Below are 20,235 nucleotides of genomic sequence, written 5' to 3' on the forward strand. Positions count from 1 at the left end.
ATGAACAGCTGTAGGCATCTCTCTGCTATTCCAGGGACCCTTAAGAAGTCTTTTTGTCCACAGTTCTGAGGGGGCTTTCTGTTCCCCCTTCTACGAATGACATTTTTAAATTTGGTGTTTTAATAGATCGAGTTCTGAGAAACAAAGGGGAGGGGTGGAAATAGACTAAAGTCTTCAAACCATTTTTTAAAGTTTCCAAATTACAGGATCAGGGGAAGCTTCCAAGGTAACTTCCAAATGTGCACCCCAAACTTCTGAGAAGGACTGAGAGCTCCACCCACACCATCCGACTCCACATTTAGGGTCTGTTATTTATTCACCTCCAACACAAACATCTGAAGTGCAAACGTCACTCCTGAGATGAAACATCTTGCTACCAAGTAAAACTACAGGCAAGGCTCCATTTCCCAGGCTAACGCAGGTCCTGCAGAATGTAACGGTCTGAAATGCTGGATCAAGCAGGAGCCATGGAAAAGCAGCTTCTCGGACACGTTCAGTGCAACAGCCTAGAAAGCAGGGATACTGGGGATGTCACAATACTGAACCACTGAGATAAGCAAAAAATCAGACCTGCCCTCTCAATCTTAGGCCTGAACTGATCAGATGTAAGACATAACAAGGGTCAGAGCCATCATAAAGAGAGGATTAGCACTTGTTTCCAAATCCACATTGCATTTTAGAAACAACTACGGCACCATCTGTTGTTATTGAAGGGTCCTTCGTGGTCAGTGTTTCCTGTTGTCCAACTGATACCAAAAGAGAACTAGATGCAATTAATTATTAGTCACAAACAGCACATGATTATGGGCTTGGCAACAGTCTTAGCAGCTTCCCATGACAGTGAGATCTGATGGAAAATGTGCCTAGGCTCTGCTTGACCAAAGGAGCAATCACAGGAAGTTTGGTCTTGACAAGAGGTTGGGGTTTCTTAACAGAATGGACAATATCTGGGAACAGTGAGCCAGTTTTTTAAGAGCCAGACCCTATTGTACGGACACTTGGAACTTACTTTGTCTGTTCAGAAATGCAAAGTGCAGAAATAACCTGAGTCATTTTAGGGCCTTCACAAAATGCCAACTTTTTATTACTATAGAATCATAGAATATCAGGGTTGGAAGGGACCTCAGGAGGTCATCTAGTCCAACCCCCTGCTCAAAGCAGGACCAATCCCAACTAAATCTATCCAGCCAGGGCTTTGTGTGTAACAGCAGCACCTCAAAACCCCAACTAAGACTGAAGCCCCACAGTGCTATGTACAAACAGGGACAGAGAGACCCTGCTGCTACAACCTCTCAGTTTAAACAGACAAGACAGCCATCGGGACAGGGGAGTGAGTCACAGAGGTGAAATGACTTGCCCAAGGTCACCCAGCAGGCCAGTGGCAGGGCTGGGAATAGAACCTAGTTCTCCTGACTCTCAGTCCTGTACTCCATCCACTGGGCAGCACGGCTCCTCTCTCTCTTTGGGGTTAGACTGTTCATCAAATATTTGTAAAGCACCCCTTAGCTACAAAGGATAACCACAGGAGATGAATGCTAAGGGACCTTCCACACAGAACGATCATCATTTTACAATGTATGTTAAAAATGTAGCTTAGTTTTCTAAAAGACACAGATCTACAGAACTGACTATGTACCAAATCAGGCTCACTTTCCTGTTGGAGGACTGCACAAGTGTTTTAAGAGAACTAGTGGAAAGAGCTTCCTCTGTTATATACAGTAGAAGTTTGGCAGAGTTAAGTTACTCAACAACTGCTGTCGTAACATTTATTGATGAGGAAGATGACACACACACACCCAGCATCTGTACGGTGCTGGCTAGCAATTGGGATGGTTTAAGATTCCAGCACTCCTACAGAAGTTTTAGGTCCTTCAAAAACATAATATTCCACAAGTACGAGAAACCCGTTTTCCCTGTCTGAAAACTAACGTTTTTACATTTCCTTTACACAAACGAATGCTTTGGAGGCAACTTAAAACCAGTGTTTCCCAAGAGAATACAAAGAACCTCAATAACAGCCTAATACAGTTTCTGTCTCCATACAATGCCATTTAATTTGACGAAATAATAAGGATTTAAGAGTATATTTTTGTATAAAGGTGTTGTTACCTCACACAGGCTGTGAACAACAAAACAAATCATCCTTTGAAAATTCAAGACCTCCCCTCCATCTGAGGATACCAAAATAAAGCAAACCTCTGAACAGAGAAATTGCCTTTGATAAAGAAACAGACTATGTTTTAGAGACCCCTCAGCAGATCCTCGGCTGGTTTAAATGGATTTGATTTCAGGGAAACTACGTCGGAGTTCCCCCCCCCCCCACTTGGTTTACTGTTGCACTCAAAATTTTATGAGCTGAACTGATTTAATCTTTTACCCCTTTAAACAGCGAATACCAATAAACTTAGTTCTCCTTAATTTTTATGACACAAAGTAGAGCATAACCAGGAACACAGTGATATTGTGTATTGAACCAGACCACGGCTAACCAGTGATAAAAGTTTAATATAATGCTGCATTACTCTTTGGCAGTACTTCCACATGCAGGTTTAGCTCAAGCAGAGCCTGGGAAAACCTCTCTCATTCCTCCTTCCCCAATGAAGATTTCTGGTGTGAAGCCCAGAAAACAGGCAGGGCTTTCGATGCAGCTGCTCCCCTCCCCCATCTCCCCATGACAGTAATAAACCCAAGACCACCACAGTGCAAGTTACCTCCCAAATCCCTCTTTAAGGGAAGACCCTGTCCCTGAGCTCAGGGGCTGGCAGGGGATGCCAAGAGGAGACCCACGCTCATGCTTCAGACACAAATGACCAGGAATAAAACTGCTTTAAAACATGGACAAGCCACTGAAGCGTGCAGGAAAGGGGAACTTTGAGGACTGAGAAAGCAATGTTCCCCGGGGCAGCCCCCAAACCCAGCTGACGCCCCCCCACCCCCTTGGGTTTCATTTGCTAAAGCCCCAAGACAAGCCTCACATGACAGGAGGCTGGGGGGGGGGGGGTGGACCAAAACATGGAGTTTGACCCTCCCAGAGACACACCACCCCAGAGCGCCCCACTCCCCTCTCGCTGACAGTCTGGGGGGTGCTCTAAGTCACCTCCCTGTTTACACCAGCCCTGACCCCAGGGACTTCAGTCCCCATTCACTCCACAGCACCAGCACTAACTGCACCAGTCACACACACGCACCCTTTACACTGGCCCAGACTCTCCAGGAGTTTCTTCCCCATTTACAGCCCACCATCTGCCCCGACTCCAGAGCAATCCACTCCCCGTTTACACCAGCCCGTACTCCCGGATTACTCCCCACTTACAGCCCACCAGCTGCCCCAACTCCGGAGCAATCCACTCCCCGTTTACACCAGCCCGCACTCCCGGATTACTCCCCACTTACAGCCCACCAGCTGCCCTGACTCCAGAGCAATCCACTCCCCGTTTACACCAGCCCGCACTCTCGGATTACTCCCCACTTACAGCCCACCAGCTGCCCCGACTCCGGAGCAATCCACTCCCCGTTTACACCAGCCCGCACTCTCGGATTACTCCCCACTTACAGCCCACCAGCTGCCCCGACTCCGGAGCAATCCACTCCCCGTTTACACCAGCCCGGCCCGCACTCTCGGATTACTCCCCACTTACAGCCCACCAGCTGCCCCGACTCCGGAGCAATCCACTCCCCGTTTACACCAGCCCGCACTCTCGGATTACTCCCCACTTACAGCCCACCAGCTGCCCCGACTCCGGAGCAATCCACTCCCCGTTTACACCAGCCCGCACTCTCGGATTACTCCCCATTTACAGCCCACCAGCTGCCCCGACTCCGGAGCAATCCACTCCCCGTTTACACCAGCCCGCACTCTCGGATTACTCCCCACTTACAGCCCACCAGCTGCCCCGACTCCGGAGCAATCCACTCCCCGTTTACACCAGCCCGCACTCTCGGATTACTCCCCACTTACAGCCCACCAGCTGCCCCGACTCCGGAGCAATCCACTCCCCGTTTACACCAGCCCGCACTCTCGGATTACTCCCTACTTACAGCCCATCAACTGCCCCGACTCCGGAGCAATCCACTCCCCGTTTACACCAGCCCGCACTCTCGGATTACTCCCTACTTACAGCCCATCAGCTGCCCCGACTCCGGAGCAATCCACTCCCCGTTTACACCAGCCCGCACTCTCGGATTACTCCCTACTTACAGCCCATCAGCTGCCCCGACTCCGGAGCAATCCACTCCCCGTTTACACCAGCCCGCACTCTCGGATTACTCCCCATTTACAGCCCACCAGCTGCCCCGACTCCGGAGCAATCCACTCCCCGTTTACACCAGCCCGCACTCTCGGATTACTCCCCATTTACAGCCCACCAGCTGCCCCGACTCCGGAGCAATCCACTCCCCGTTTACACCAGCCCGCACTCTCGGATTACTCCCCATTTACAGCCCACCAGCTGCCCCGACTCCGGAGCAATCCACTCCCCGTTTACACCAGCCCGCACTCTCGGATTACTCCCTACTTACAGCCCATCAGCTGCCCCGACTCCGGAGCAATCCACTCCCCGTTTACCCCCGCCCCGGGCGCGATGCGAACGGGGCCGGGCGCCCCCGCCTTACCCGGGGCCGCGCGCTGCTCCCTGCGATGGCCGCGGCGCACGGTGCCCGGCGCGGAGGAGCAGCGGCCCCGCCCCAGCGCAGCCAGCCCGGCCCTGGCCGGCCGGGGAGCCGCGCTGATGTCACGGGCGGGGCAGGCAGAGGGCGGCGCCAGCGGCGGCCACTCGCACGGCCGGGGGCGGAGCGGGCGGCACGGTGCCCACGTGCGCGGGGGGGGGCTGGTCAGGCAGTGGGGGCCGGCGGGGAAGGGGCCGGGATAGCGGGTAGGGCGAGCCCCGCTGCAAGGGGGAGGACACGGGAGCCGGGCGCGCGAGCCCCCTGCGAGGGGAAGGGAGGGGGGACCGTGCATGCCGGAGCGCCCGTGCAAGGGAGAGGACGGGGAACCGTGCACACGAGCCTCCGCGCAAGGGAGAGGACAGGGTGCACACGCGCCTCCGTGCAAGGGAGAGGACGGGGAACCGTGCACACGAGCCTCCGTGCAAGAGAGAGGACGGGGAACCGTGCACACACGTGCCTCCGTGCAAGAGAGAGGACGGGGAACCGTGCACACGAGCCTCCGTGCAAGGGAGAGGACGGGGAACCGTGCACACACGTGCCTCCGTGCAAGAGAGAGGACAGGGGAACCGTGCACATGCGCCTCCGTGCAAGGGAGAGGACAGGGGAACCGTGCACACGCGCCTCCGTGCAAGGGAGAGGACAGGGGAACCGTGCACACACCTGCCTCCGTGCAAGGGAGAGGACAGGGGAACCGTGCACACGTGCCTCCGTGCAAGGGAGAGGACAGGGGAACCGTGCACACAAGCCTCCGTGCAAGGGAGAGGACACAGGAACCTTTCCCCACCTTTTCCAATAGAAGAATGGAAGGAGGAAGAGGGAACAATATTGGGGGGGAAGAGCAGAAATGTTTTATAAAAAAAAACAAAAAAACCTCCAAAGACACAAACCCCTTTGTGAACATGCTCCTGGCTTACAAAAGCTTTTGGTTAATTAGTGAATTTCATGGATGGATCATTTTTGGCCTGCTCATCTGCCCAGTGAGGGACCAGTACTTTACCCCCCTTCCTGCATCACCAGGGTGAGTGTGGGGAACAGGAGGAGGAGGGGAGCAAGGCTGAGTGGCTCTGCCCACACCAGGGTACCAGCCAGCACAGCAGGGGCAGGGGAAGAATGGATTACCCACACACACAAACACAAGGGGGCAGCAGGAAGCAGAGTGGGGGCTTGTCTACACACAGCAGTTGCACGTATTTTACTTAAATGGGTCTAAAAACCAATGTCGTTAAACCAGTTCAAACCCCTGTATGGACACACGTACACTGGTTAAAAACTGGTTCCATCTGTGTAGTCTGCATTGTACACTTACAATGAACCCACCCCCCGCCAAAAAATTCAAAGCAAACAAAAGTTTTCATCAATTATTTTCACAGGAGAAAAAAAACCAACCACCTCCCTTCCCAAATAGAATCACAACTTTAGTTAAACTGGTGCAACTTTTGTGTGCAACTCTCAGAGTGACAGTCTGGCTTCTTTCGGGCTGGCTGGTAAGGATTCAGAGACCATCACCCCCTCTAACCGTGCTGAAAACACCTCTCCATTCTAGCAGTGCTAATGCAGATCTTTTCGTTTCCCAGCATTTATTAGTAACAAAAGTATTTCCTCAGCAAATGGCCCTTCTAGATATTTATGTTGCAGAGGGTCCTTTGATGAAAATTAGTTCATGGATCTGCCAGGAGCATGTGACCCTCTGGAACAAGGCTGTTGCCTTGGCCAGTAAACTTAAAAGACGGGATTAAAAGGAGATCTGTGGTGTTCGCATTCAAAGTGTTTTCTTGGTGGATCTGGGAGGTTAGCAGGGACTGTTCATAGATTTTTTTAAAGCCAGAAAAGACCATTAGATCCTCTAGTCTTACTCCCTGCACATTATAGGCCACGAAGACATTATGCCACTGAACACGATAAACACAATCATAATACTAGGATTAAAAATAGTGGGCCAGATGGAGGAAAACACTTCCAACTCTTCAATAGGAGGAAGGATTTCCCTCCCCCTGGAGAGGAGCAGCAGGTCTGGCCTTGAGATTGGGGGTCCACCAGAGGCTGGGACCACCCTTGAGGTGTGCCTCTACCCCACCTCTTCTTCCCCTAGCAATATGATCTCCTTGTACGTTTCCGGCAGACAGAGCTCTCCGAGAACTGTGACACAGATTAGTGTGTTTGCTATTCAACACACTGGATCATGGCAAAAGCTGAATTAGGACATTCAAACTTCCGAGGGTGGGCATGCCAGTCACTCATCTGTGAGGTAAGATGCATCCTCAAGTAAGAGCTAAAACCTGAGTTTAACCCGAACTGTCTTGGTCAGATGTCAGGTTTAATCATTGTGAATATCAGGACCCTATTACCAGCAGGAGAGTGGGGTGGGGAGAGAGAAAACCTTTTGTAGTGATATTTCATGGTATGTGTGTATAAAAACATCTTCTGTATTTTCCACGGTATGCATCCGATGAAGTGAGCTGTAGCTCACGAAAGCTTATGCTCAAATAAATTGGTTAGTCTCTAAGGTGCCACAAGTACTCCTTTTCTTTTTACGAATACAGACTAACACGGCTGTTACTCTGAAAGGACCATATTGTTATTAGTCATTACTTGTGTTGCAGTAACACCAGGTGAGCTCAGGGCTCTCATGTGTTAGGCACTGTGGAAACACATCATAACCCGGAGTTTACAATCTAAATAGACAAGGCAGGCAAAGAGTGGGAGGGGAAAGAGTGAGGGAAAGTGTCTTGCCCAAAGTCATAGAGCAGGTCAATGGCAGGTCTTCTGACTGCTAATCCAGCGCTCCGTCCATTCGGCTATACTGCCTCTCAATCAGGTTGATTGTCCCTTAAGTTTTATAGGCACCTAACTACTGCTCTTTGGGTATGGATGTCATCTTGCATCTGCATTTAGCACCAGGTGGGCTGTATCTATTTTGAATTTATTCTCCTTTATCTTTAGCCCCACTGGTTTTGGGATCTGTTCAGAAAGCGCTTGTTGGACAGGGATTTTCCACTCCATCAGGGAGAGCCAGGCGTTGCGTACTGAGTTGGAGGCAGGACTTCTCAACAGCTGTAGCTTTCTCCTCCCAGTACATGATGGGTGTCTGCTAGAGCTGATTCGGACATTGATGCTCCTGTCCCGCCCCCGGATAGCTATTGAGTCTGAAATCTGGGACTGTCGACACTTTCCGCTAGGATTGCAGAGGCATTTTGATTACTGGAAACTTACTCTCTGCTACCAGGGCTAAATTTAAGGTAGCTTCTTGCCTGACCTTGATAGCCAGGCTGCCTGGATCCACCCTCTTAGCACAGTACTGCTAATCCCAAGCAGTTTAAAATGACGAAAATCACAGGATAGGCTCAAAAATCAAGCGATGTCTAGAAATAATAAGTTTGGGTTTCTGTTTATTTACCTTCTGTTTTCTGAGCTGTTAAAGTCACAGTCAGGCATTCAAGCATTCCTCTGCAACCCTGGGGGCTAGAAAAAGTGAAAGCTGGGGTTCTCCTATAATCGCTTAATTCCGGCAGGGCTTTCAGGAAAACACCAAATGTCGTGAGACTCATGGTTAAAATGTGGGAGTTGACAATGGAGTTACTGTCTTCCTGATCTGCTCCCATTCTTTCAGAGCTGTGAGGTTTGAAGTCAAATTTAGCCAGGTTCGTATACTCAAAAGGGATCCCACGGAGGCTTAGAAAGCTAATTCTGTGGTCAGGTTGATTGGGGAGGCAAAGATTACCACCTGAAATGATCTTTAAAAAATCTAGCTGGGAGATTACAGGGACATGGCTGCGATGCAGCAGGTGACCCACAAAATAGCATTTCTTCCAGCTGTTTTTGCAAGTCATTTGCATTAAACACAAATAAAGTGGCAGAGCCTCCTTTACATTAAGGCGTCTTTACGGGGCACCAGCAGGGTAATAGGGTCTGAAAGTGAGCATACATGTAATATATTCCCACTTTAAGGCCCCTTTGTACTGTCAGTGGCAGCATTGTCAGCTTGTTGTTTTTCTTAAAGCACAAACTCCTGGGATTATGGGAGAATCTCAGCTTTCACTCAAAAATAAAAATAAGTTTCTCACCTTCATGGCTGCAGAGGAAAGCTTGAAAACATGTATGCTCCAACACCAGCAGGCAAATACTAATAAAAGAAACCAAATGTACGGTCTCGTTTGCTTTTTAAGACTCATGATTTTAAAGCCATGATCTTGTGAGACCAAACTCATGGTTTTTGAATGGTGGAGAGCAATGGCATGGTATGGAAAGGCCTCGGTACAAGTGAGAGCCAGACCCAACCACTTTCAAATACTTAGTGCAAAAATAAGAATGGCCCTACTGGGTCAGACCAAGGGTCCATCTAGCCCAGTATCCTGTCTTCCAGCAGTGGCCAGTGCCAGGTGTCCCACAGGGAATGAACAGAACAGGTAGTCATCAAATGATCCATCCCCTGTCACTCATTCCCAGCTTCTGGCAAACAGAGGCTAGGGACACCACCCCTGCCCATCCTGGCTAATAGCCATTGATGGACCTATCCTCTATATATCTTCTTACTATATGTTCCATTCTATGCATCTGATGAAGTGAGCTGTAGCCCACAAAAGCTTATGCTCTAATAAATTTGTTAGTCTCTAAGGAGCCACAAGTACTCCTGTTCTTTTTGCAGATACAAACTAACACAGCTGCTACTCTGAAACCTATCCTCCATGAATGTATCTAGTTCTTTTTTGAACCCTGTTATGGTCTTGGCCTTCACAACATCCTCTGGCAAGAAGTTCCACAGGTTGACTGTGCATTGTGCGAAGAAATGCTTCCTTTTATTTGTTTTAAACCTGCTGCCTATTAATTTCATTTGGTGACTCCTAGTTCTTGTGTTATGAGAAGTAGTAAACAACACTTCCTTATCTACTTTCTCTACACCAGTGATGATTTTATAGACCTTAATCATATCTCCCCTTAGCCGTCTCTTTTCCAAGCTGAAAAGTCCCAGTCTTAATAATCTCTCCTCATACAGAAGCCGTTCCATACCCCTAATCATTTTTGTTGCCCTTTTCTGAACCATTTCCAATCACTTTCCCTTTAAACTAATCAGGTTTCAGTTCTATGATGTGTGCTGGCAATACATGAATTTCCAGGGCAATAAATGAGCAGGGGAAGTGTGTGTGTGTGTAGAAAACCGTGTCTTTATTCTTCACAAAGAAACAAAACGCGGGCCCAGGTCCCCTTTTCCCATTGCATGTTGCCCTCAAGGTACCCAGCATTCCTTGATACTTTTCGAGAATAAAATATAGGTGGGGAGCAAAAGCTCGATCTTGAGTCCTCTGGCCATGATCCAGTGAAGCATTTAAGCCCATGCTTAACTTTAAGTATTTGTAAAGTCAATGGGACTACTCATGTACTGATACTATTAAGCATGATCTTAGGTGCTTTGCAGGACCAGGGCCAGAATGCTCAGTACTTTGCAGGATCCTATCCTAGAAGCATTTTAGCAGGTAGTAGAGAGAAAAATCTCTCCCATAGTTAAAACTACAAAGGTAAATGAAATATTAGATACTAGACATGTTTTATATAGGGCCAAGTTGATTTTGCTTCCTTCAAGAGACTTAGATTTAGCTAATGACTAAGAGCAGTCTAAGCAAATTAGAATTTATCGAGCCGTTAGGGTGGCATGGAAAATGTAACCATGCTTGATTGAGGCTGAAAACCAAATAGAGCTACCTACGCTGTAATTAACTGTTCCAAATTAGCTACCTCTGTATTACAGAAGAGCTAAAAGAAACAGAATGTCCAAACTCATGAAAGCCTTCCTTCTGGTGTAATAGATTTGTCACTGAAATATACAACACTACAATGGCAAATGCAAGGGAGAAATGTAGAATGCATTCCAAAAAGACAGTGGGGCACTTAGAATCTAGAACCTAGAAATAGAAAAATAAATAAATAAACTGTCAACAGGAGCAGGAAGATGCTGCCCCAAAGCAAGGAAGGAAATCAGAATTGCAAAGACAAGCCAAGAACCAGCTGTAGCTTCAGAGATGTCAGACATGACTCTGAAAGGTTGTTCCTGCAGTAGAAAACCACAGTTCTGTAGGGAAGGAAATACGACCCTTGTCAAATGGAAGAGAAAATGAGCTAATCAGTATTGTTTATGGTACTCTACTAAAAGGCTTACTGTGGCAACATTACTGATAAAGCCACATGCCAAAGAACAAAGATAGGTGTGTACCTGGGGCCAAAGCTGTTATAGCAGGGATAAAGGAGAGAAGACAGAACTGTGGGGGGCGGGGGGGAATCAAATTAGTATCTAGAAGTCTGTGTACTAATGCGAGAAGTATGGAGAATAAGCAGGAAGAACTCGATATGCTAGTAAATAAACACAACTATGACATAGTTGGCATCACAGAGACCTGGTGGGATAATCCGCATGACTGGAATATTGGTTTAGAAGGGTACAGCTTGCTCAGGAAGGACTAGCAGGGAAAAAAGGAAGGAGGTTGAGATGGAAATAGGAGACAGACTTGCTGAAAGTCTCTGGGTCAGGATAAAAGGGGTAAAAACCAAGGGTGATGTCATGGTTGGGGTCTACTACAGACCAGCTAACCAGAAAGAAGAGGTGGGTGAGGCTTTTTTTAAACAACTAACAAAATCAGCCAAAGCCCAGTACTTCGTGGTGATGGGAGACTTCAGCTACTCAGACATCTGTTGGGAAAACAACACAGCAGGGCCCAGATTATCCAACAAGTTCTTGGAATGTATAGGAGACCATTTTTTATTTCAGAAGGCGGAGAAAGATACTGGGGAGAGGCTGTTCTAGATTTGATTTTGACAAATAGGGAGGAACTGGTTGAGAATTTGAAAGTGGAAGGCAGCTTGGGTGGAAGTGATCATGAAATGAGTTCATGATTCTAAGGAATGGTAGGAGGGAGAACAACAAAATAAAGACAATGGATTTCAAGAAGGCAGACTTTAGCAAACTCAGGGAGTTGGGAGGTAAGATCCCTTGGGAAGCAAGTCTAAGAGGAAAAACAATTGACGACAGTTGGCAGTTTTTCAAAGAGACATTATTAAGGGCACAAGAGCAAACTATCCCACTGCATAGGAAAGACAGGAAGTATGGGAAGAGACCACCCTGGCTTAACCAGGAGATCTTCAATGATCTAAAAATAAAAAAAGTCCTACCCAAAGTGGAAACTAGGTCACATTACAAAGGATGAATATAAACAAATAAAAGTACGTAGGGACAAAATTAGAAAGGCCAAGGCACAAAACGAGCTCAAACTAGCTAGAGACATAAAGGGTAAGGAGAAAGCATTCTAGAAATATATTAGAGGCAAGAGGAAGACCAAGAACAGGGTAGGCCCGTTACTCAATGAAGGGGGAAAAACAATAACAGAAAATGTGGAAATGGCAGAGGTGCTTAATGTCTTCTTTATTTCAGTTTTCACCAAGAAGGTTGGTGATGTTTGGACCTCAAACATCATGTCAGTGACATTCATTTTCAGTGAATGTCAGTGAAAATGAGGTAGGATTAGAGGCAAAGATAGGAAAAGAACAAGTTAAAAATTACTTAGACAAATTAGATGTCTTCTAATCACCAGGGCCTGATTAAATGTGTCCTAGAATACTCAAGGAGCTGACTGAGGAGATATCTGAGCCATTAGCAATTATCTTTGAAAAGTCATGGAAGACGGGAGAGATTCCAGAAGACTGGAAAAGTGCAAATATAATGCCCATCTATAAAAAGAGAAATAAGGACAACCCGGGGAATTACAGACCAGTCAGCTTAATTTATGTAAGATAATGGAGCAAATAATTAGGCAATCAATTTGCAAAGATAATAAGGTGATAAGTAAGTCTGCATGGATTTGTCAAGAACAAATTGTGTCAAACCAACCTGATAGCTTTCTTTGACTGAGTAATAAGCCTTGTGGATAGGGGGAAGCGGTAGACATGGTATATCTTGAATTTAGTAAAGCAAAACTGGTTGGAAAACCATTCCCAGAGAGTAGTTATCAGTGGTTCACCGTCATGCTGGAAGGACAGAACAAGTGGGGTCCCGTAGGGATCAGTTATGGGACTGGTTCTGTTCAATATCTTCAATGATTTAGATAACAGCATAGAGAGTACACTTATAAAGTTTGCGGACAATACCAAGCTGGGAGGGGTTGTAAGTGCTTTGGAGGATAGGATTAAAATTCAAAATGAACTGGACAAACTGGAGAAATGATCTGAAGTAAATAGGATGAAATTCAATAAGGACAAATGCAGAGTACTCCATTTAGGAAGGAACAATCAGTTGCGCACATACAAAATGGGAAATGACTGCCTAGGAAGGAGTACTGCAGAAAGGGATCTGGGGGTCATAGTGGACCACAAGCTAAATATGAGTCAACAGTGTAACGCTGCTGCAAAAAAAGCAAACATCATTCTGGATGTATTAGCAGGAGTGTTGTAAGCAAGACATGAGAAGTAATTCTTCCGCTGTACTCCGCATTGATTAGGCCTCCACTGGAGTATTGTGTCCAGTTCTGGGCGCCACATTTCAGGAAAGGTGTGGACAAATTGGAGAGAGTCCAGAGAAGAGCAACAAAAATGATTAAAGGTCTAGAATACATGACTTATGAGGGAAGATTGAAAAAACTGGGTTTGTTTAGTCTGGAAAAGAGAAGACTGAGAGGGGACATGATAACAGTTTTCAAGTACGTAAAAGGCTGTTAAAAGGAGGAGGGAGAAAAATTGTTTATCTTAACTTCTGAGGATAGAACAAGAAGCAATGGGTTTAAATTGCATCAAGGTTGGACATTAGGAAAACCTTCCTAACTATCAGGATGGTTAAGCACTGGAATAAATTGCCTAGGGAGGTTGTGGAATCTCCATCACTGGAGATTTTTAAGAGTAGGTTAAACAAACACCTATCAGGAATGGTCTAGATAATACTTAATCCTGCCATGAGTGCAGGGGACTGGACTAGATGACCTCTCAAGGTCCCTTCCAGTCCTATGATTCTATGATTCACTCTGAGCTGGTTCAAAGCCATTAAAGTGGAAAACCTCTCATTGGCTCCAGTGGATGTTTGATCAGACCCTAATTTTGTACTCAGCATGAGACTCCACCTTGACCCAGATTTTCCAGGCAGGTCCTCAACACCACTGAACCTCAGGTACCAACTGCCTCAAGTTCGACACCCAAAACCCAAGGTCCAGAATTAGCAAGCCCTACTGAGACTTGGCTGTTAAAGGCCTCCCCAGCCCTGGAACTATCTTGGTGGAACTTACGCTAAGTGAAACTTGTCAGGTAAGGGGCAGATTCCATCCCTCTCACTCCTGCTGAGCAGGGCCTCAATGTCTGAGGTGTCCCATTGAAATGAACAGAGCTGCTCTCAGAATAAGGTATTGCACAACCCAAGTGACAGGGGTTGGGGTGGGGCAGAAACTGGTCCCAAAAGGAACAAATAAGAGCTCTGTACTGGCCCCTGCGACCTTTATGTGTCCACACCTCCAGGAGCTCTGGCAGAGGGCGGCCCAGCGCAGAAGCTGGGACATTACATTCAAGCCCCTGTGTTGATTCTTTTCTGGAGCCAGTGCAGGAAAAATGGCCGATGTCGTGACTCACCGTATCATCGTTGGGCTGTCAACTCTTGCACTTGTGTCTGGAGTGCTCGGACCAAGATTATATGGGTTCCTCATGCCTCCTTCCCCCCCCTTGCATATTTGCATACCTACATAGCCCAAAATCTATAGGATAAAATGGAATTCCCCACCCCCTGATAGAAAAGGTTTAGGTGTCTGGGGATTTCTTAGTATGGCCAGTATCTCTGAAGGAGTGGCAGAAAGGTACTTTGGCCCAGATCTGCATTGAAATCAATAGAAGTTAGGAGTCTAAATACCTTTGTGGATCTGGGACCCTTGCTTATGTATATTCTTGTCCCTAGCACTACTTAGGAATGTGTGTTTCTGCAGTATCAGCCCTGTTTTTGCCAGATTCTGTGAGCAGGGCCTGCCTCTTGCTCACAAACTGACTTTGCTTCAGATCAGCAAAGTGTAGACTAGTACTTTAGCCCAGGCCTCAGGCTCGTAACTGACCTCTGACTCAAGGCCTCAAGGCTCAGGCCCTCTTTCTACTACATGGAGAATAATAAGTAAAAACCGCACGTTTAATATCCTGCAGTGATGGAGGCTCAATTCTTACGACGTCTGACCTGGCCAGCCTGCTCTGGAATATGTGGGGGAGAACAGCATCGTCCTGAGGGATTTTGGGGAAGACTGGTTAATTGAGAAGAACAAAAAGCTTCCAGAGCCTGTAAAGGGGCCTTAGAGTAAATGAGAGTCAGAGCCCTTCAGCGTAGAGTGTTTCTTAGTCTGAGCGATCTGCGCAGGTGTCATCATGCTCGGAGAGCAACAACAACATATATGATAAATTCATCTCCCAAAGGTCATTTGCATTTTTAATAGACCGCCGCTGTGTGTTGCTCGGTAAAAGCAATGAGGTTTCAAGCAGAAGTAGCTGACCAATGGGAGTGCAGGTCTTTGTCTAAAGCCGAACACAAGTGGCAAATATCTCTTCTTTCCCTCTCTGCCCCCCCATTTGTTTTTTCCTGATTTTAATTAGGTTCCTGTTCATTGTGATTATTAATTTCCTGTCCCTGGTGCTGACTCCTGATGCACCTAACTATATTCTTTGCAGGAGTACAGTATGCTTAGCTGGAGTGAATAGTAAAACAAGACAATAGTTAAACCGATTCCGTACACTGCCAAACAAGTGGCTGAGACAAGTCACCTCAAATAGCTTTTGCCACCCTGCTCAGCCTAGCTGATCAATAGTTTTTGGCGCATCGTACGCTGATTGTTAATTAAATGAACGATGTAAACAGTGCAAAGTTAATTTAAGAACTAGCTTACACTGTAGATTTGGATTTATCAAAGCAAACTTCCCCACAGCTAGCTCACGCCGTGCTCTAATTGAAACCAGTCATGTGGGGCTAGGTTTTTGGTGTATGATATTTGAATGGAGCCAGATATCCTGGGGTTTTTTTTTGACAAACAGCTCAGGCTCAGTTCTCTAACTGCATCCAAGCTCCCCTCACCCACAGGAGAATGGGAAGCTGTAAGGCGCCAGGTGCAGCTCCGAATGCTGCGTCACCCACCACTGGCATAAATCAGAGCTGTGGAAGAGAAGTGATAATTTACACCTCTGTTGTCCAGCGTCTAAGTGACCTTACAGCAGCGGAGGGCCGGCACAGTATAACTCTGCTTCTCCACACCTCATCGCAGACTCCCGTTCCCCCGACACACCCACTGCACCAGGGCCAGGGGGGTAGCTGACTCATAACACAGCTATACACCAGTGGAGAGACCCCTTGTGTACGGGGAATCCTCCACTGGCCTTTTCTGGCCAGTTCCCACCACTCCAGCAGTGCAGATGAATGTAGCCAAGTGGCAAATCTAGCCCCATGTGGCTGCCTGAGGATTTACATGGCAATGCTTAATGATTCTTCCTGGTTGGCCTCTTTGGACCATTGGAAGGTCAGGGATATCAGACTGGAAATGTAGTAGGTTATTGGCCAAATTTTCCTCTGTGAAACTGGTGTATGGGAGAGGGGGTATTTCAGTTAAAGAACTTTGTGAATTAGACCTGTGGAGATTTACAATGATAAACCAAAGTTTACTTTAATGAACCCAGCAAAATGTAAAGTCACTCTTAAATTAAACAGTTTAACTAGTCTATTTAATTTAAAATCACTAAATCATGCACCAAAGACTGCTGACCAACTAGGCTGAGCAGGACTGCAAAGCTATTTTAGGTGCCTTGCTGTAGCCTATAGATAGAGGCAAAGGAAGTATAAATATACACCCATATTCTGGCCAATGCAGCCCCCAACACAGCAGTCCACATGGATCGCTCCTGCTGCTGCACGGTGGGCGTGAATAGGTATCAGTCATCTGATGCACATATAAGCCTGGATCTCATTGCATTGTTTGGAGCTAGAATCAGAGCTGGCAAACACAGCCTTGCGTTTGCCCTGCTTGGACATGTGCAGACACCCATGTACAGCACACCACCAGAATTCTGTGTATTTCATACATTTCTCTCACCTATGAATGTACTTCAGCTGTTATTCTGTTTGTTATGAAGGGCTGATGCGATGTGTTGCCGCTTGTGGATAGCCCCGTTATTACAGCCATCCTTTGCAAACACAGGATTTGGGGCATTAGCCAAGGGCACTGACTATTTAGTAACATTAAAGGAAAATATATATCAAACCACAGTCGGGAGCCAGACTTGTAATGGCCACAGTGCTGAATAGTTATTATCTGAATCAGTCTGAAAATTAGCAGGGCCACAAGCTGCCAAGAGGCTGTGGCTTGATTCTGCTTCTGTTGCTGTTATGGGCAGCCGTGTGCTAAAGAGCTTGTATGAGACCTTGCCTGGGCCTTCAGTGGGGTTAGAAGCTGCAACCTTTAGTACTAACTAAGCTAACTGAGCATCGCTTGCTTGAGGTAAAGAAGCAGCCCTTGTCACATGTAGGGAGGTGGTGGAATCTCCTTCCTTAGAAGTTTATAAGGTCGGGCTTGACAAAGCCCTGGCTGGGATGATTTAATTGGGTATGGGTCCTGCTTTTGAGCAGGGGGTTGGACTAGATGACCTCCTGAGGTCCCTTCCAACCCTGATAGTCTATGATTCTATGTAGCTGTAGTAGACTCTTACCCTCCTCTGTGGTCCAGTCAAGAACCACACTCTCTTAAGGCCTGCTCCAAAGCCCACTGAAGCCAAGTGAAAAGCTCCCACTGATGGCAGTGGCCATTGGATCAGTCCGTTGGTGTGAGCTACACCGACCTGGAAAGCAGGAACTCCAGACGAGCCCTTCCTCCCGAGTTCCACATATTCCCATGGTGCTGTAGTGCAGCCCTTCCTACCCAAGAGCCTGTTAGCCGGATCAGAAGGCAGCATGTGTGCTAACAGTAACTGTTCTGCTTGGCCTGGCTTCTGACTTCGTGTCCTTCCTTTCTGAGGACACTTTTCAGGGGTGCTTAACCTTGGCAGGTATGGAACAACAGTAGCCATATTATTGAGCAATAATGTCAGGAAACAGGCGTTTCAGCACTAGAATCCAAAAGGCAAAGAGCTCTGGACTAGTTCAGTTTCCGTACCCTGCCTCCCCGTTTTAGAACCGTTTCACCTTTGAAACCGTGTTGTTTGCGTTTCCCGTATGGGGAACACTTCAGGAAGTGATACTTTGGAGCAATTAGGCTCAAACCGGATGCTATAACAAGGCCGTGTGTTTATAAGAAACTGAAAATAAGCTTAGAGGAACGCCAAGCTAAAGTTCATTGAGGACTTTCTATAACACTGTTTCCCTGTGGTGCCCATCAATTATTTAAGCAGAACTTCTTAATAAATTGAATTGAAAATAGATTTAATCCGTTACATTGCCTTCATTTCACCTAAGTATTAATTGGGAAGAGGCCAGTTTCACTAAGATATGCCTGTTATTCATAAGAGCACACCCGCCCCTTTCTTATCCTGGCTGGAGCTGCTGACGCCACTTCGGGAAGTGGAGTTACCAATGGAACAGAGGACTCCAAAGACATAAGGTTTGGATAGGGCTAAATATTTTAAGGTGCTACAGCATCACTGGGCACAAATGGTGGGTTTTCAAAAGCTCTTATTGGTGACAGACCTCTGCCCCCATTGATTTCAGTGCTGAGCACTTTTTGAAAATACCACCCAAGCGCTTCTGAAAATACCACCCAAACACTTGAAGGTGGAGCGCAGAAAGACTCTCACCGTTTTGCATTAATGGCTCAGTGGCTGTGCAGCACCGACGCCGAGTTCCTAAAGCCAGACACACACCAATATTTGCCAGATACTCACAACTATCTCTCTATGGCGAAACCCCGGCCCTGTTGACGTTAATGACAAACCTCCCATCAGGTCGTTGGCATGCATTGGAATGTGTTGAATGTGACTGTTTTGCCCCATTCTCACATTTTGGTATCACGACGCCAGTGAATCCTGGTATGTCATCATGCAAATTGCTTTCCGGAGCAGTGAAACTGAACACTTCTCTAGAACAGCACTTTTAATAGAGCTTCATGCGTGCAGCAAATCCAACAAGCGATCCTGAAGAATCTATTCCAACCAGGCTGGCCTGCCCCTTCGTGGAAATTCATTGTGTCCCCACGGATCAATGATTGCCCTGGTAAACGCTGTGGCACGCTGTGCAATTTGCTGCTTTATTGACCCCTTTTAAAAGCACCATTTACTAGGACAGAGCCTGTTCCTCCATTGCGGGCAGCGGCTAAGCTCCCTTGGGCTTTTAATGGCAGCAGAGCAGGGGCGGCCAGTGTGCGTTGCGTTCGCATTACGGTGGCAGACAAGCAGCATCTGGCCTGGCCTTCGTGAACGTTTTCTCTGTGTTTAAACATGAACTAGTGCGAGCCAAAGAACAGAGAGGCTGAAGCAGTGCACGCTCCAGAGCTTTGGGGGCCTTGCAGATCCAGCAGGCATCCATGGGGCCCTTGTGGTGGGTTAAACCATTCAGAGGAAAGGTCAGGCTGATAAAGCAGCATCTCCTCCCTCTATCAAAGGCTTGAAGAGCAGCCCTGAGGAAGGAGAACCCATGCACATCAGTTTTCCATGATACCCAGCCCAGATTCCTCCTGCCGTCCACCCGTGCACCCAAGGCGGCTCAGAGCGGGGTACAAATCACGCTGACTAAATCCCCTGGCTAGTCCAGGTGGCAGCATGCTCTGATCTGGGGCTGAGCTTTGGGCTCTGAGGTCATGTACCAAAAAGAGCATAGCCATTCTGAGCATCCAAGTTTGGGCTGCGGGGTGCGTGGGGTGCCTTTTAGGGGTACATCTAGCCTTCAAGCTGGGGGCGCACTCTCAGCTCGAGGAGACACAGACATGCTTGCTCATATGGAGCGAACACATTACAAATCGAAATGTCGCTGTGGCGACACGAGTGGCAAGAGAGGCTCCCCCGCAAGCACGATCCCTTCCGAGGCCCTGCCTACGTACTCAGCTGGCTGGTTGCTTGTGCCACCATCGCTACACGTCCACGTTTAGCGCACCAGTTCCACCAGGCTAGCCTGGATGGCTCCTTCCCTTCCTGCTCCGGGGCAGATGTGCCCTTAGCATCGCTGATACTGGGTCAACATGGATTGATTTGTTCAAATGTTGCTTCAGCAGGTGGCTAATAAGAAACATCCCTCTATTTATTCCCAAAGGGCAACCGAAGAGCCATCCTCCGTTTGCCAGGCTCCCCAAACAGAGGTTTCTGCTTTGTTTTCTGCGTGAGATTACGCTGGGCTGTCATGAAAACAGGAAAAATGTACGTCTCCAACACAACGCTCTCCTGTGGATGCGAGTTCCTCCTCTCTTCGTCCAGGCACGGTTTTTGATTCCGATCCCAGCTCTACATTACGTACATTACACAAGATTTCCACCAAGTAAAGTGGCTAATGGGAAAACCAATCGTTTGATGCACTACACGGGGAAATCTCTTTTGAGATTTCTAGCGCAGTACCCCAAGGTGAAGGGAAATGCCCGCTTGGATACTCACTGAAGTGTGGGAGTGTATGCATTTCTC

General features: G+C 47.4%; 1 protein-coding gene across 8 annotated transcripts in view; it reads right to left on the reverse strand.

The window, feature by feature from the left end:
• The window catches only part of SH3BP4 (SH3 domain binding protein 4), a 138,246-nt gene extending 133,552 nt beyond the window's left edge, over positions 1 to 4,694 (reverse strand). For 3 of the 8 annotated variants that reach the window (XM_073306873.1, XM_073306875.1, XM_073306876.1), the window contains exon 1: positions 4,612 to 4,675. The gene's annotated coding sequence lies outside the window, so the exon portion shown is untranslated. Of the gene's footprint in view, positions 1 to 4,118; positions 4,173 to 4,518 lie in introns of those variants that run through there. The other 5 variants (XM_073306877.2, XM_073306874.2, XM_073306872.1 and 2 more) reach the window with 4 other exon arrangements.
• Positions 4,695 to 20,235: the final 15,541 nt, after the last annotated feature.

This window comes from Lepidochelys kempii, chromosome 11 (genome assembly GCF_965140285.1).
Source record: "Lepidochelys kempii isolate rLepKem1 chromosome 11, rLepKem1.hap1, whole genome shotgun sequence".
Lineage (NCBI taxonomy): Eukaryota > Metazoa > Chordata > Testudines > Cheloniidae > Lepidochelys > Lepidochelys kempii.